Source organism: Lynx rufus, unplaced genomic scaffold (assembly GCF_022079265.1).
Source record: "Lynx rufus isolate CCGP_SWC_20201006 ecotype Redwood Valley unplaced genomic scaffold, mLynRuf1.p SCAF_7, whole genome shotgun sequence".
NCBI classification, from domain to species: Eukaryota; Metazoa; Chordata; class Mammalia; order Carnivora; family Felidae; genus Lynx; species Lynx rufus.
The window spans coordinates 83,477,807-83,491,086 of NW_025814889.1; positions in this window are offsets into that span (position 1 = coordinate 83,477,807).

The following is a 13,280-nucleotide window of genomic DNA, read 5'->3' on the forward strand; positions in this document are numbered from 1 at the left end:
CGCTGTTTCCGGCTTCTCCGTCTAACCAGGTCCCTCCCTGGAGCTCTGACGACACAGAGAAGAGAAAGTGGGCTGGAGGAGGAAGAGGAAGAAAGTGGGGTGAGCAGCGTGTGTGCCTCCTGTGCCGGGTGGGGGAGCACGGGGTCCAGGGAGCCAGGACTGGGACTCAGAGCCTTAGAGCCAGACTGGAGGGGAGCCTGATCCCCACTTATTCTACCCCCTCAAAAGCGATCAACTCTTCTCCAGAAAGTCACCTAATAATAATACCAAGCAGCAACCTGCGGCCCTAAACTGCCTCTCCCATACCCAAACTTGTGAAGGGGCCCGCGGTTTGGGCTCAGGAGGGACTGGGCACCCCAGGGCCTCTGGAAAAGCAAATCCCTCTGGGCTCTGCGCTCCCTCCAGTGGAGGACCCTGAAAAGCAGCCAGGGTGCTGTCTGGAACTCCTAAGTCCTCCTCCCTTCTTGGCGGGGTGCGCCTTAGAGGTCGCGTGATTACTGATGGGAGGGAGTGGGGGAGGGGACCCCAGAGCTCAGAATTCTGGAAGACTCCAGAGGAGTCTCATGCACTGAAAATCATCTCAGCCCCCTCCTCACAGGGCACTACACTTCAGACCCTTGTGGGAAACGACACAAGCTAGAGTTGCTGCCTGCAGATTCCCAAGGGACAAGTTTGAATAGGAATCTGCCGTGCAGCCTTGGCAAAGTTCCTGTTTCTGTGGTAAACACTGAGACACACCCAGAAACAAACACATACATGTACAATTTCCTTGGCCATAAGACCGCGCGCGCGCGCACACACACACACACACACACACGCGCGCGCACACACACACACATGCTTACACATGTGCGGGCAGGCTCACAGACACGTTAGCCCTCAGAGCAACAAGCAAGTCACAATAAGACACGCACATACACAACGCTGGCTCAGCTTCTGAGTCATCGTCACAACTGGTGGCTGTTTTTTGCAGCTTTTGCTGGAGGAGGAACTGAAGGAGGCCAAGGGACCCAGAGAGGTCTCCATGCCCCCAAACCTGAGAGACAAGGTGTATAGAAAGGGTGGTCTCTGGGGGATGGTGGGAGATGGGAGGTTTCAACTCCCTTCCTCTTCCCCTAGACAGGGCTGGGCTGAGGGGCCAAAGCTAGGCCTATGCTGCCCCCTGGTGCTTAAACTGATTCTCAGAGCCCAGCTCCTCCCTGTCCTGTCCCATGTGGATGGTCATGTGTGTGCAAGAGTGCACATGTACATGGAGGTCCCAGCCAGGCAGCAGAGGGTAGCAGTTAAGAACTGGGACTCTGGAGGGGCGCCTGGGTGGCTCAGTTGGTTAAGCGTCTGACTTTGGCTCAGGTAACGATCTCATAGTTCTTGGGTTCGAGCCCCACATTGGGCTCTGTGCTGACAGCTCAGAGCCTGGAGCTTCCTTCAGATTCTGTGTCTCCCTCTCTCTCTGTCCCTCCCCTGCTTGCACTCTGTCCATCTGTCTCTCTCTCTCAGAAATAAACATTAGAAAAAAAATTTAATTAAAAAAAACAAACAAAGAACTGGGACTCTGGAGACAGGCTGCTTGGGTTCAAATCCCTCCAACACTGCTAACTGAACTGCACAACTCTGGGCAAGTTACTCTTTGTGTTACAGTTTGCCATCTGTAAAATGGAGCAAATGATCGTCTTAACTCATAAGGTTGTGGGAGTGAGATGCAATAATATATGTGAAGGCTTAAAACAATGCCTGGCACATAGTAAATATTAGGCACTCTTTTTATGGTCCAGAATAAGCCTGGTGTGAGGAAGGCAGAAGGGCTTCCCTCCTATATAGGGGTCCCCAGGTTTGGGGGTAATAATACTGCCACAAAGACAGAAATATTGGAGGTGTGTGTGCTTATGTGTTGACTGTGTCTGGAAGGCAGTGAACTGAGGAGATGGTATGGGTGGAGATGGCAGGTAGGGAGTCTGTCCGTGGGTTTGTATGACCAGCAATGCTGGGACTGCAGTGTATGCACATAGGTGCTCAAGACACATGCTCCCAGGTCCCCACTCTGCCCTCAGACATCCACAGACAGTGGCTGAATTCCTAAGGGTCTCAGAAGGTCCAAGTTCCCCCGAATTTTGGCAAGAGAAGGGGAGGATTGAATGCAGTCTCTAACTTTGGGTCCTTTTGCAGGGTAGAAAGGCAGGAGCAAATACTGGTAGGGAAACAATATTTTTTGTCATCCTCTCTAACTGATTGCACCAATGGGGACACTGTGGTGTCATGGAAATAAGCCAGAGTTAATTAATTAATTAACTGATTTTTAAGAACCCAGAATTTAGAGGCCAATCCGGCTTGGGTACGACACCACTTAAGACCTTTGTGACTGTGTGTCAACCCCTCAAATGGAGACAACAGTTCAGCAAAATTTAAGGAGGCACTCATCTTCAGGTTGCACAGTTGTAGGGTCTGCTAGACTTTCAGTAATGGCACCCCCACTTGCATGACCCTGGGACTGGGTACCTTGCTTTCCTCACCCATAAGCCCTGCCATCCCACCAAGTGGTCATAAAGATTACATGAGAGAAAGCATAGGAAAAAGGAACTTTGTGGTCTGTAAAGGGCAGTTTGCAAGCCAATAGTGAGTCACAAAAGCAATATGAAGACTGTTTTAGTTTGTTAAGGCTACCGTAACAAAGCATCACAAGCTGGCTTGGCTTAAACAACCAAATTTCTTGTCTCACAATTTTGGAGGCTAGAAGTCTCAGATCAAGATGTTGGCAGGGTTGGTCCCTTTAGAGAGCTGGGAGGGAAAAATCTGTTCGAGGTATCTCTCCTTGGCTTGTAGATGGCCATCTTCAAGTTCATATGGTGTTCCCCCTATATTTGAGCCTGTCTCCAAATTTCCCCTTTACATAAGAACACCCGTCATATTGGCTTAGGGAACACCCTTAATGACTTCATTTTAACTTGATTACCTCTGTAAAGTCCATATCCCTAAATAAGGTTACATTCTGAGGTACTGGGCAAACCTCAAATGAATATGAATATTTGAGGGACATATGAATTCAATATGAAAATATGAATTTAAAAAACTTAATTAAAGTAAGCTCTATGCCTTACATGGGGCTCAAACTCACAACCCTGAAATCAAGAGTTGCATGCTTCACTGACTGAGCCACCCAGGTGCCCCTGAAAATATGAATCTTTGAGAGACACAGTTCAATCCATCATAGTGAGCCTTGACCATCACTTTTTAAAAATGTTTATTTATTTTTGAGAGAGACAGAGAGCAGGGGAGGGACAGAGAGAGACAGGATCTGAAGTGAGCTCTGCGCTAACAGCAGAGAGCCCAACACAGGGCTTGAACTCATGACCCAAACTGTGAAATCATGACCTGAGCTGAAGTTGGACGCTTAACTGACTGAGCCACCCAGGCGCCCTTCACTTTCTAAAAACAAAGTAGGATAAAATAGAACAGAAAATACCAGAATGCATCACACAAAGTAAGGGTAAGTATTGTTTAATGAAACTTTTGTTTCAGTTTTATGTAAGTATCTGAGTTACAGGTCTTGATATAAAAGATAATTTTTATTGCAGACTGGGATCACAGATCAAAGCACTATTTGGATGTTGGTAAACATCATGTATCACTTTGCATTGCTTTTTAGTTATTTTAGGGGTATATCCTTCTTCTCTGACAAGAACAGAAGCTCCCAGAGGGTGGGGATTCATATCATACTTACACATTCCCATGCAGCTAGAAAAGACAACATGCATTCTTGCTAATAAAGACAAGGACTATTGTTTACTGAGTCTTTACTAGGTACCTGGTGTGGGCTAAATGTTTTACAGATACTCTCTTATAGAAGGACTACACTTAGTCATGTATTGATGGCAGGAGCTCAGTGCATTTCACAGATAAGATGAGTGGCTGCCGTGTTCCGGAGCACTGGGTAGTGTCCTGGGATTTGTGGAGGATTGAGGGAAAGAAGGAAAAAGTCACAGAAGAAGTATGGGAATCTGCTGTGGACCCTTAGTCACCTCTGTCTCTCAGGCCTTTGCCATTCTCCCCAACTTTTCATCCACCTTGATATCACCTCAACACTTAGATTAGATGAAACAGAGACTATAAATTGGAAACTCCCCCAGTTTCCTTCTGTCAACCAACACATATATTCATCAGCAACTGCACCTTCCCCATAGGCTCAGAGGACAAGGAGCCCCTGTCCCTGTCCCTACTCTTCCCTGAGGTATGCTTCTCCTCAGGAACCCCCTCTGTCTCCTCAGGCACTGTTCCATTCATTGTCTCTTTGATCCTCCAAATCTCCAACTTCATTCTCTAATTATTACAGCTCTTTACTCTGAGCATATATACCAACATATTTAACACCCCCCTTCTTTAAAAAGGTAAAATTGAACTGATAGCAAACATATAAGACAATGCTTGGAATGTGTATTTAGTTAAGTCAATAAAAATTGTTGGTGTCAGGTTCTTACAGCCGACAGGGGGAGTCAGATCAGTTAGCAAACAGTGATATTATAGGATAATCAGGGCTGTGAATCCAGTGAATCACAGGGTGCTACGGGGACACATAGGAGGGGCATCTACACTAGATAGCAGATAGAAGAGATCAGGGAGCTCCCTGTAGGAGGTGATGCCTGAACTAAATCTTGAAGGAAAAATAGGAATTATTCAAGCAAAGAACAAAAGGAGAGTTAAACCAGGAAGAGAATCTAGCGTGTGTAAAAGTATGGATACTGTGGGAGCATGGTACCTTCTGGAAAGGGGTGGTAGTTGGCAATGGGGAGCATTAGAAGATTTGGGCAGGTGAGTAATATGATGAGGTTTCTCAGAAAGACCACCCGCTACAGTGTAGAGAATGGATTTAAAGTGTAAGTCTGAAGACAGAACAGTTCAGAAGGTTACTAATAATGGAGGAGGAGACCGTTTCATGGAGGAGTAGAAGTGAAGCATTGTAGAATCAAGGCTGGGTAGGAAGAGAAATAAAGACACGAGGAACTGGTGGGTAAGGAAAGAACAGAGTCAAGGAACTGGAAGTCTCAACAGACCTAAAGAGTAGCCTTACTGGGAGCAAAGGAAAAACGAGTTAGAGGCCTGGAGTGTTGCAGTTGGAGACAAGGGGATGAGATTTCAGGCCAGCTCTCCTAGGAGGACACCGTGTAGGTCATGGCTCCAGGACTGAGTGGCTATGGCAACATGATGGTTGATGAGTCATTGGAGTTGAGGAGGGCAAGGAACCAAGAAGCCAGGGTGCTGGCTGGACTACCCGCATGCATAGTTGAAGCCATCTGGGTTTGCAAAGACCTGAGGTGGATAGGAATACAGTAAGTCAGATGCCAAAGTCTTCAGGGAGTGTGGGCAAAAGTGATCGTGACATCATCAGTGGATGACAGCAAAAATAACAAGAACTAACCTTTAGTGAGAGCTTATGTGTCACTTCAATTCCTACCTAAAATTCTAAACACTGTACATTTTATCCTACAACAATACTGTGAGATAGAATTATGTGCCCAAGATGGTAACCACTCACCACATGTGGCTATTTAATTTTAATTTAAAAATTCAATTCCTGGGTTGCCTAGGTGGCTCAGCCAGTTAAGTGTCCAACTCTTGGTTTGGGCTCAGGTCATGAACTCATGATTCATGGGTTCAAGCCCTACGTGCGGCTCTGCGCTGACAGTGTGTGGCCTGCTTGGGATTCTCTCTCTCCCTCTCTCTCTCTCAAAACAAATAAATAAGGCACCTGGGTGGCTTAGTCTGCTAAGCATCCGACTTCAGGTCAGGTCATGTTCTTGCGGTTGATGAGTTTCAGCCTGGCTCGCTGCTCTCAGCGCAGAGCCTGCTTTTGATCTTCTGTTCCCCTCATTCTGCCTCTCTCTCTCTCTCTCTCTCAAAAATAAGTAAATAAGTAAATAAATAAATAAGTAAATAAATAAATAAATTCCTCAGATACTAGCCACATTTCAAACGCTCAATAGCCACATATGGCTAATGGCTACTATATTAGCACAGACATGGGACATTACCATCATCACAGAAAGTTCTACCGGATAGCGTTGATAGCCCTCATTTTACAGATGAGGAAACTGCAGTGTGGAAAGGTTAAGTATCCTGCCTAAAGCCAAAGACCTGGCAAGTGAGAGAGCTGGGATTTGGACCCAGTCAGTCTGGTGTGATGACTGTTGCCCGGGAGCAGTATGCTACACGTCTTCTCAGTGGAAGGTGGAATTGTTGGCCCTTAAAATGTAGAGGGATTTATAGGACTATCAAGGTGAGCACTTATGGTAGCGCCTCAGTAGCAAGCCCTTCTGCCTTGCTGGCAAAGTCTGGATTTTGTACAGGTGTTCCCCTCCCATGCATTCAGGGGATGAATCTCATTGATCTAGCCAATCCCGTTCCCCTGGCCACTAGGACCTTAGGGGGTTCTTGGGAAAGATTCTGTTCTTCTTCAAAGCTAAGTCCATATGTGAGGACTGAAACAGTTGCGACCAAGGAGAGCACTTAGGATAGAGAAGCAGTGTGAAGAGGTAGCAAACTGTCAAACCAGCCCTGGATCTGCTCTAGAACTCCACCTTGTTCCATTTACTTTAATAGGGTCTTGTGTTGCTTGCTTCTAGATGTATCCCTAACTGAGACCTCAGTGGAGCCAGGTGACTGTTGGAAATGGAGAGCCCAGAACATCTGAATGCCCATGTTCCCATACCACCCATCTTATGCACCTGGGAGAATAAGTGATAGCTCATTTAAAGAAGAATGTCCTCAGGGAAGAAGCAGGTTTCAGACAAGCAAAGAGGGGCAAGGACAATCTGAGCCAAGTGTGGCTTCAGGCTTTGTGCAAGGAGGGGTATGGGGAGCAGTGCAAGGGTGGTCAGGAAGAGGAAGCACTGGATTAAGTGGAGAAGGGTAGACGCCCATTGAGGCTTGCCAAGGATGACAGGATGTGAGCAATGGTAGGGTCAGCTGATCTCAAGTTTCCAAATAGAGCCCTGGGGCTGTCAGAGGCTTACTGTGGCCAATAGATCTTCACCTCACAGAAGAAAAAGTGGCAACCTTGGTGGGTGGGCGAGCATCCCTGGACGGAGCCAACTGTGGTCAGGATTGAGCCTCTGCAAGGAAATCCCAGGCCTCTAACTGGCCCTTTAACTACTGTCTTATCTCTCTCTCTTCCCCTGTGTAGCCAAGCTTCTTGGGAAAGTTATTCACATTCATGGTCTTCCCTTCCTCACCTCCTCAGGACACTGACAATGGGTGGCTGCCCCCACCAGTCCAATGAAACTGTTCAGGCCCATGTCATTTTTGCCTACCTATGTACCCGGGACACTGGCCCACCCCCGTCTTTGCTGGACCCCTCAGCAGTATTCAACACAGTTAGCCATTCTTGACTAAGCCCTCCCCTTGTTGGTTTTCCTGCTTCCTCTCTCCTAGTCCTCCCTCTATGTCTCTAGGTGCTCCTTCTCAGTCCCACCTTCACAAGGCTACTCTTCCTGTGTAATCTCATCCAGACCCAAGGCTAAAGCATCCCAGCAGCAAAGCAATGTAATATGGTGGCTTAAACCATGGCCTCTGGGGCTAGAGCACCTGGGTTCAAATCCCTGCCAAAGCACTCCACCTCTGTGTGACATCTAAACCCCTGTCAAGATATAGATCATAATCCCCACCCCATCCCCACTGTTCTGATTTTATTTTCTGGAATTTATATAAATGGAGTAAAACGGGATGTGCTTTTTTTTTTTTTTTAATGTTTATTTATTTTGGGGACAGAGAGAGACACAGCATGAATGGGGGAGGGGCAGAGAGAGAGGGAGACACAGAATCGGAAGCAGGCTCCAGGCTCTGAGCCATCAGCCCAGAGCCCGACGCGGGGCTCGAACTCACGGACCGCGAGATCGTGACCTGGCTGAAGTCGGATGCTTAACCGACTGCGCCACCCAGGCGCCCCCGGGATGTGCTTTTATACGTCTGGTTTCTTTTACTCACTGGTGAATGTTCTGAGACTCACCCATGTTGTTGTGTGTAACACAACATAGTTTGTCCATTACTGGGTAGCATCTCATTGTAGTCTATCATTTTTTAAAAAATGACAAATACCTGGCTGTAGCCAGTTTTTGCCTATTATGAAGAAAACTGCTATGTGCATTCTTCTTCAAATCTGTTTGTATACATTTTCATTTCTCTTGAATAAATAACTAGGAGTATAATTGGTGGGTCATAGGTATATGCTCACTTTTATAAGAAATGTTACATATTGTTCCAAACCGATAGTACATTTTACATTTTCAACACTGTGTGTGAGTTCCAGTTGGTCTACTTCTCCCTAACATTTGGTATTGTGAGTTTTTAAAAGTTTAACCATTTTGGTGAGTGTGGAAAATTTTCCATTGTGGTTTTAACTTGCATTTTCTTGATGACTAAAGATGCTGAACACTTTTCATGTGCTTATTGTCCATTCATACATGTTCTTTTGTGAAGTATCTGTTCAAATCTTTTGTCCATTTTTTAAAAAGTTGTCTTTTTATTACTGTGTTATAGATTTTTTTTTTATTACCTATCCTGGATACCAGTCCTTTGTCAGATCAGTATTTTCCTTACCTATTTGGCTTATTTGTTCATTTTCTTAATGGCATCTTGTGATAAACAAAAGTTTTAATTCTTGATATTTCTTTTTTGTTTTTTTTAATATTTATTTATTTTTGAGAGAGAGACAGAGTGTGAGCAGGGAGGGGCAGCGAGAGAGGGAGACACAAAATCTGAAGCAGGCTGCAAGCTCTGAACTGTTAGCACAGAGTCGGATGCAGGGCTTGAGCTCACGAACTGTGAGATCATGACCTGAGCCAAAGTCAGAGGCTTAACCATTTGAGCCACCCAGGCACCCCTAAATCTTGATATTTCTGTTATAGTTATTGCTTTCTATAACAAGAATTTTTTTACCGCCAAGTCATGAAGTTATTCTATGTTTTCACCTAAAAGTTTATCATTTTAGCTCATATGCCTTAGCCTTTTGATCCATTTTGAATTAATTTTTGCATATAGTATGAAGGAGGGGTCAAGTTTCACTTATTTCTTCCTTATAGGTATTCAGTTTTCTCTGCATCATTTGTTGAAAAGCTATTCCTTTCCCCAGTGAATTGCTTTGACACCTTTATCAAAAATCAAGTGACCTTTAAGTGTGAGTCTATTTCTGACCCCTCTTATTCTGTTTCATGGATCTGTTTGTCGACCCTTAATGCCAGTACCACACTGTCTTGATTACTGTAGCTTACAAGTCTTGAAGCCAAGTGATATAAATCTTCTAGCATTGGAATTTTAAAAGCTCTTCAGGTTATTCTATTGTGCAGCCTAGATATGAGAACTTTGAGAACATTCTAATGTGATCCAAAGTTTCTAGTCCTCGCTTTCTGTCACTATTCTCTAGGCTCACATGATAAATCAACTAACATACTTGATCCTGTCTTCTTAGTCTGGAGTCCTCTTCCTCCTCAGTTCTATGGCTGATACATTAGGACTTCATCAATTTCTTGCCTGGCTCCCCACTACTTTTAGAAAAAAAGTTCTAAGTACTTCATGTGGCCAAAACCACCCTTTGTGATTAGGTTCCCTGATACCTCTTCCATTACTTTGCCCAACAAGTATCTTGAACTTCAGCCATACCATATTGACCATTTGTGTTTTAAACTTCTCATGTCTCTATGCCTTTGCCTGTCCTTCAACCTAAAACATGCATCTCTTGTCATTGCTTGTCATCTTCTTCCTCTCTCTTCAACATGTAGTTTGGCATCATACGCCCAGCTCTGCTTTGATCTCTTTCTTTGGAATAGTTATCTGGCTCTGGTTCCCTCTGTGTTTTCCTTTATCACAGGCATTAGGCACTGTGTTGTGATTATCAATCATCAGGTTGAGCAACCCCACTAAATTGTGCACTTCTTGAAGGCTGAGATTGTGTGCTTTCATCTCTTGTCCCTTGTGCACACCTAGAAATGTGTCCAGCACAAATAAGATACCAAATGCTGATTAAATGAATGAGAACTGGGCTCCAATCTGCACTGTGATTTGGGGCAGATTTCTTAAACTCCTTGAGCCTCTATCGCCATATCTATCTACAGACTGGAAATAACACCTATGCCACAGGTGGTTCTGAGAGAGAAGTGACTTAATCCATGTAAAATACATTGAGTGGGCTTGGTACATGGTAAGAGCTCAGTAAATCTTGGTTCTCTTCCTGCCTTCACCAGACCCTTCAGAGACACCCTTCCTATTCACACTTCTTTAACCTTCTTTAACTGACCACTAGGTGGCGTCAGTCTCTGGCCTGACATTCAGTCCCAGAGCTGCCTCCTTTAATACCCCATCTTAGGCAGGAAAAGGAGATATTTAATAACTTGCTGGGAGATGCAAAAGGAAGATATCCTCTTTATACACCAACTTTTTTGCCTACTGCCACCATTCTAGGTATCCCAATCATGAATTGCAGAGAATTCCTCCTTGATTTCCCATATTTGGGTTATAATTCCAACACAAGGATTTAAAGATGGAAGAAACATCTTAATAATAAAAGTGCGGTGGGACGCCTGGCTGTCTCAGTCGGTATAGCATGACACTCTAGATCTCTCGGGGTTGTAAGTTCGAGCCCCACGTTGGAAGTACAGATTACTTGAAAATAATTTTTTTTTTAAGCATAAGAGTGGGGTGAAAAGAAGCTGAAGCAGAGAAGGACTGAATAATGAGTGCAATAGGAGAAATACAGGAAAGAAGATGTTAATAGTCATATCTCATTTGACAGTGGTTAGGCTGTCTCCTTTCCTTGAGTAGGTGCCCCTAGTTTTAACAGTCCTGTTAGCCTCCTCCAGTCAAGTTCCTCATATTGGGTGGATGCAAAGAAGTAACAGACATGATGCTTGCCCTTAAGGAGTTTATGGTCTGGTGGTGGGCACAGACCTCCCAAAATTGAGTGCTAAATTCTAGGTATTGAGGCTATGTTGAGTGCAAGCTTGGAAGAGGACAGGAGAGCTTTTCTGAAGAGGGTAGGGAGGAGCTGCGAGAACAGTATAATTAAAGGCTCAGGTAGAAATATGCATTCTCTCATCTTACAGAGACACCCTCAGCAGTTCACATACTGGAAATAACCTAAGAGCCCAACAATCCCAGTAGATTGTGAAGTAATCAAGCAAGGAGATTCCAACCAGCCAATATAAAGAGTGAGCTAGATGTGTATGTTTAATGTGGAAAGGGATCAAAATTAGTTAATTGAAAAAAGAAGTTACAGAACAGTATATAGTGTATGAGCTCATTTGTGGTTTTAAAGGATGTCTATTTATATTTGTCAATAAAAAAATTTTTTAAACCTTCCAAAGGAAGCCCAAGAAACTCTTGATAGTGGTTACTGTGAGAGCAGGACTAAAGAATAAGATGTTGGAGCATGGCAAGTTTACTTTCACCTTCCTAGGCTTTTTTTTTTTTAATGTTTATTTATTTTTGAGAGAGAGACAAAGCATGAGCAGGGGAAGGGCAGAGAGAGAGGGAGACACAGAATCCAAAGCAGGCACCAGGCTCTGAGCTGTCAGCACAGAGCCAGATGCAGAGCTCGAACCCACAGACCATGAGATCATGACCTGAGCTGAAGTTGGATGCTTAATGCCTCCACCTTCGTATACTTCTTATATTCTTTCTGTACTTTTCTATACTCTTTGAGTTGTTTTTTTTTTTTTTAACTAAGTATTACCATGTTTCACAATGTAAAGAATTCACATTTGATTCGGTTGTCTACAGATACTGAGCAGAGAGGTTCGCCAGCCAGGAAGAAACATAGGGAAAGCAATTTTAGGAAGATTCCTTTATGAAAGAAGGAATGAGATGCCCCTCACAGCTCTCTTGGGGCTATACATATGGTCACTCCAGATAGCTCTTTCCTTTCAGAACTGCCTGAAGTCGGCTTCACCTGATTTCACCTGGACCACAGTATTAGGAGCAGGGTCCTAGGTAAGGAAGGAACCAACCTAGGCATTCATTAAAAAGTTAGTGGGGCGCCAGGGTGACTCTGTCTGTTAAACATCTGACTCAGTCTCAGCTCAGGTCTTCATCTCAGGGTCATGAGTTCAAGCCCTGTGTTGGGCTTTGCTCTAGGTGTGAAGCCTACTTTTAAAAAACCAAAACAGGGACGCCTGGGTGGTTCAGTTGGTTAAGCGTCAGACTTTGGCTCAGGTCGTGATCTTGCGGTTCCTGTGTCCGGCTCTGTGCTGACAGCTTAGAGCCTGGAGCCTGCTTCAGATTGTGTCTCCCTCTCTCTCTGCCCCTCCCCCGCTTGCTCTGTCTCAAAATCAAATAAACATTTTAAAAACCAATTAATTAATCAATTAAAACAAAACAAAACAAAAACAGTGAGTCCTTGCAATGTGCCTATCACTGCATTAGCCCATGAGGGCTGGATAAAAAGATGAACACGACCCCACCCCTGTCCAGAGAAACTCTCTGGCAGTGGAAATGGAGGAAATCTGAGCTATATTTCAGAGGGAGAAATGACAGGCCTTGAGCACAGGCTTACAAGATTGGATATAGGAGAGAAAGGCCGATGAGGAATTGGCAAAATGTCTGAAGTTTCTAGCCTAGGAGACTAAAAGCAGGTGGACTTGGCTCTGAGCAAAGTGAGCCCAGAGGAAGCTCTGGTTTGGTGAAAAGGTCCAGTGCCTTCCGGATTCTTCTCACTCTCCTTGCCATCAATGGGACAAGTCCTCCATGCTGGTCCCTTTCCTGCCAGGGACGGACTGGTGTGAGCACTTGGAGCCCTTCCCATTCCTCCACTAGAATTTAAAAAGTGAGAATGGTGGTGCAACCCTCTCTCATCTCTAACGTCAATTTCTGGCAGCCCACGACGTTGCCTGCTGCGTCCCTGAACTCTGACTTTCAGACACCCAAGGTACAACCTTAAAACACCGCCCAGAAGGGGGCAGTGGCCAGAAGCACATTCACCGGGCTCTGGGAACCGCCCGGCGCCTTCAGGACTCAAAGTAGCATTCCCGTGCGGTCTCGGGGCCGGGACAAAGGTCCGGCACTCAGCAGACACCTTAGACCTCGAGGCCTGGAAGCAGGGGTCCAGAGTCCCTCATCTTATCCCAAATCCCTGTTGCTCAGAATCTAAAACCCCGACTTCGTGGGAAGTCAGCCAGAAGGTATAAAAAACAAAACAAAACACCAAACCAAACATAAATGAACCCAGACCTCTTGGGGCGAAGGGGGGTGGCCCTTCCTCAACCCCACCCGTTGGTGACTCACCTCCCTCCAAACCAGGGCTTGCC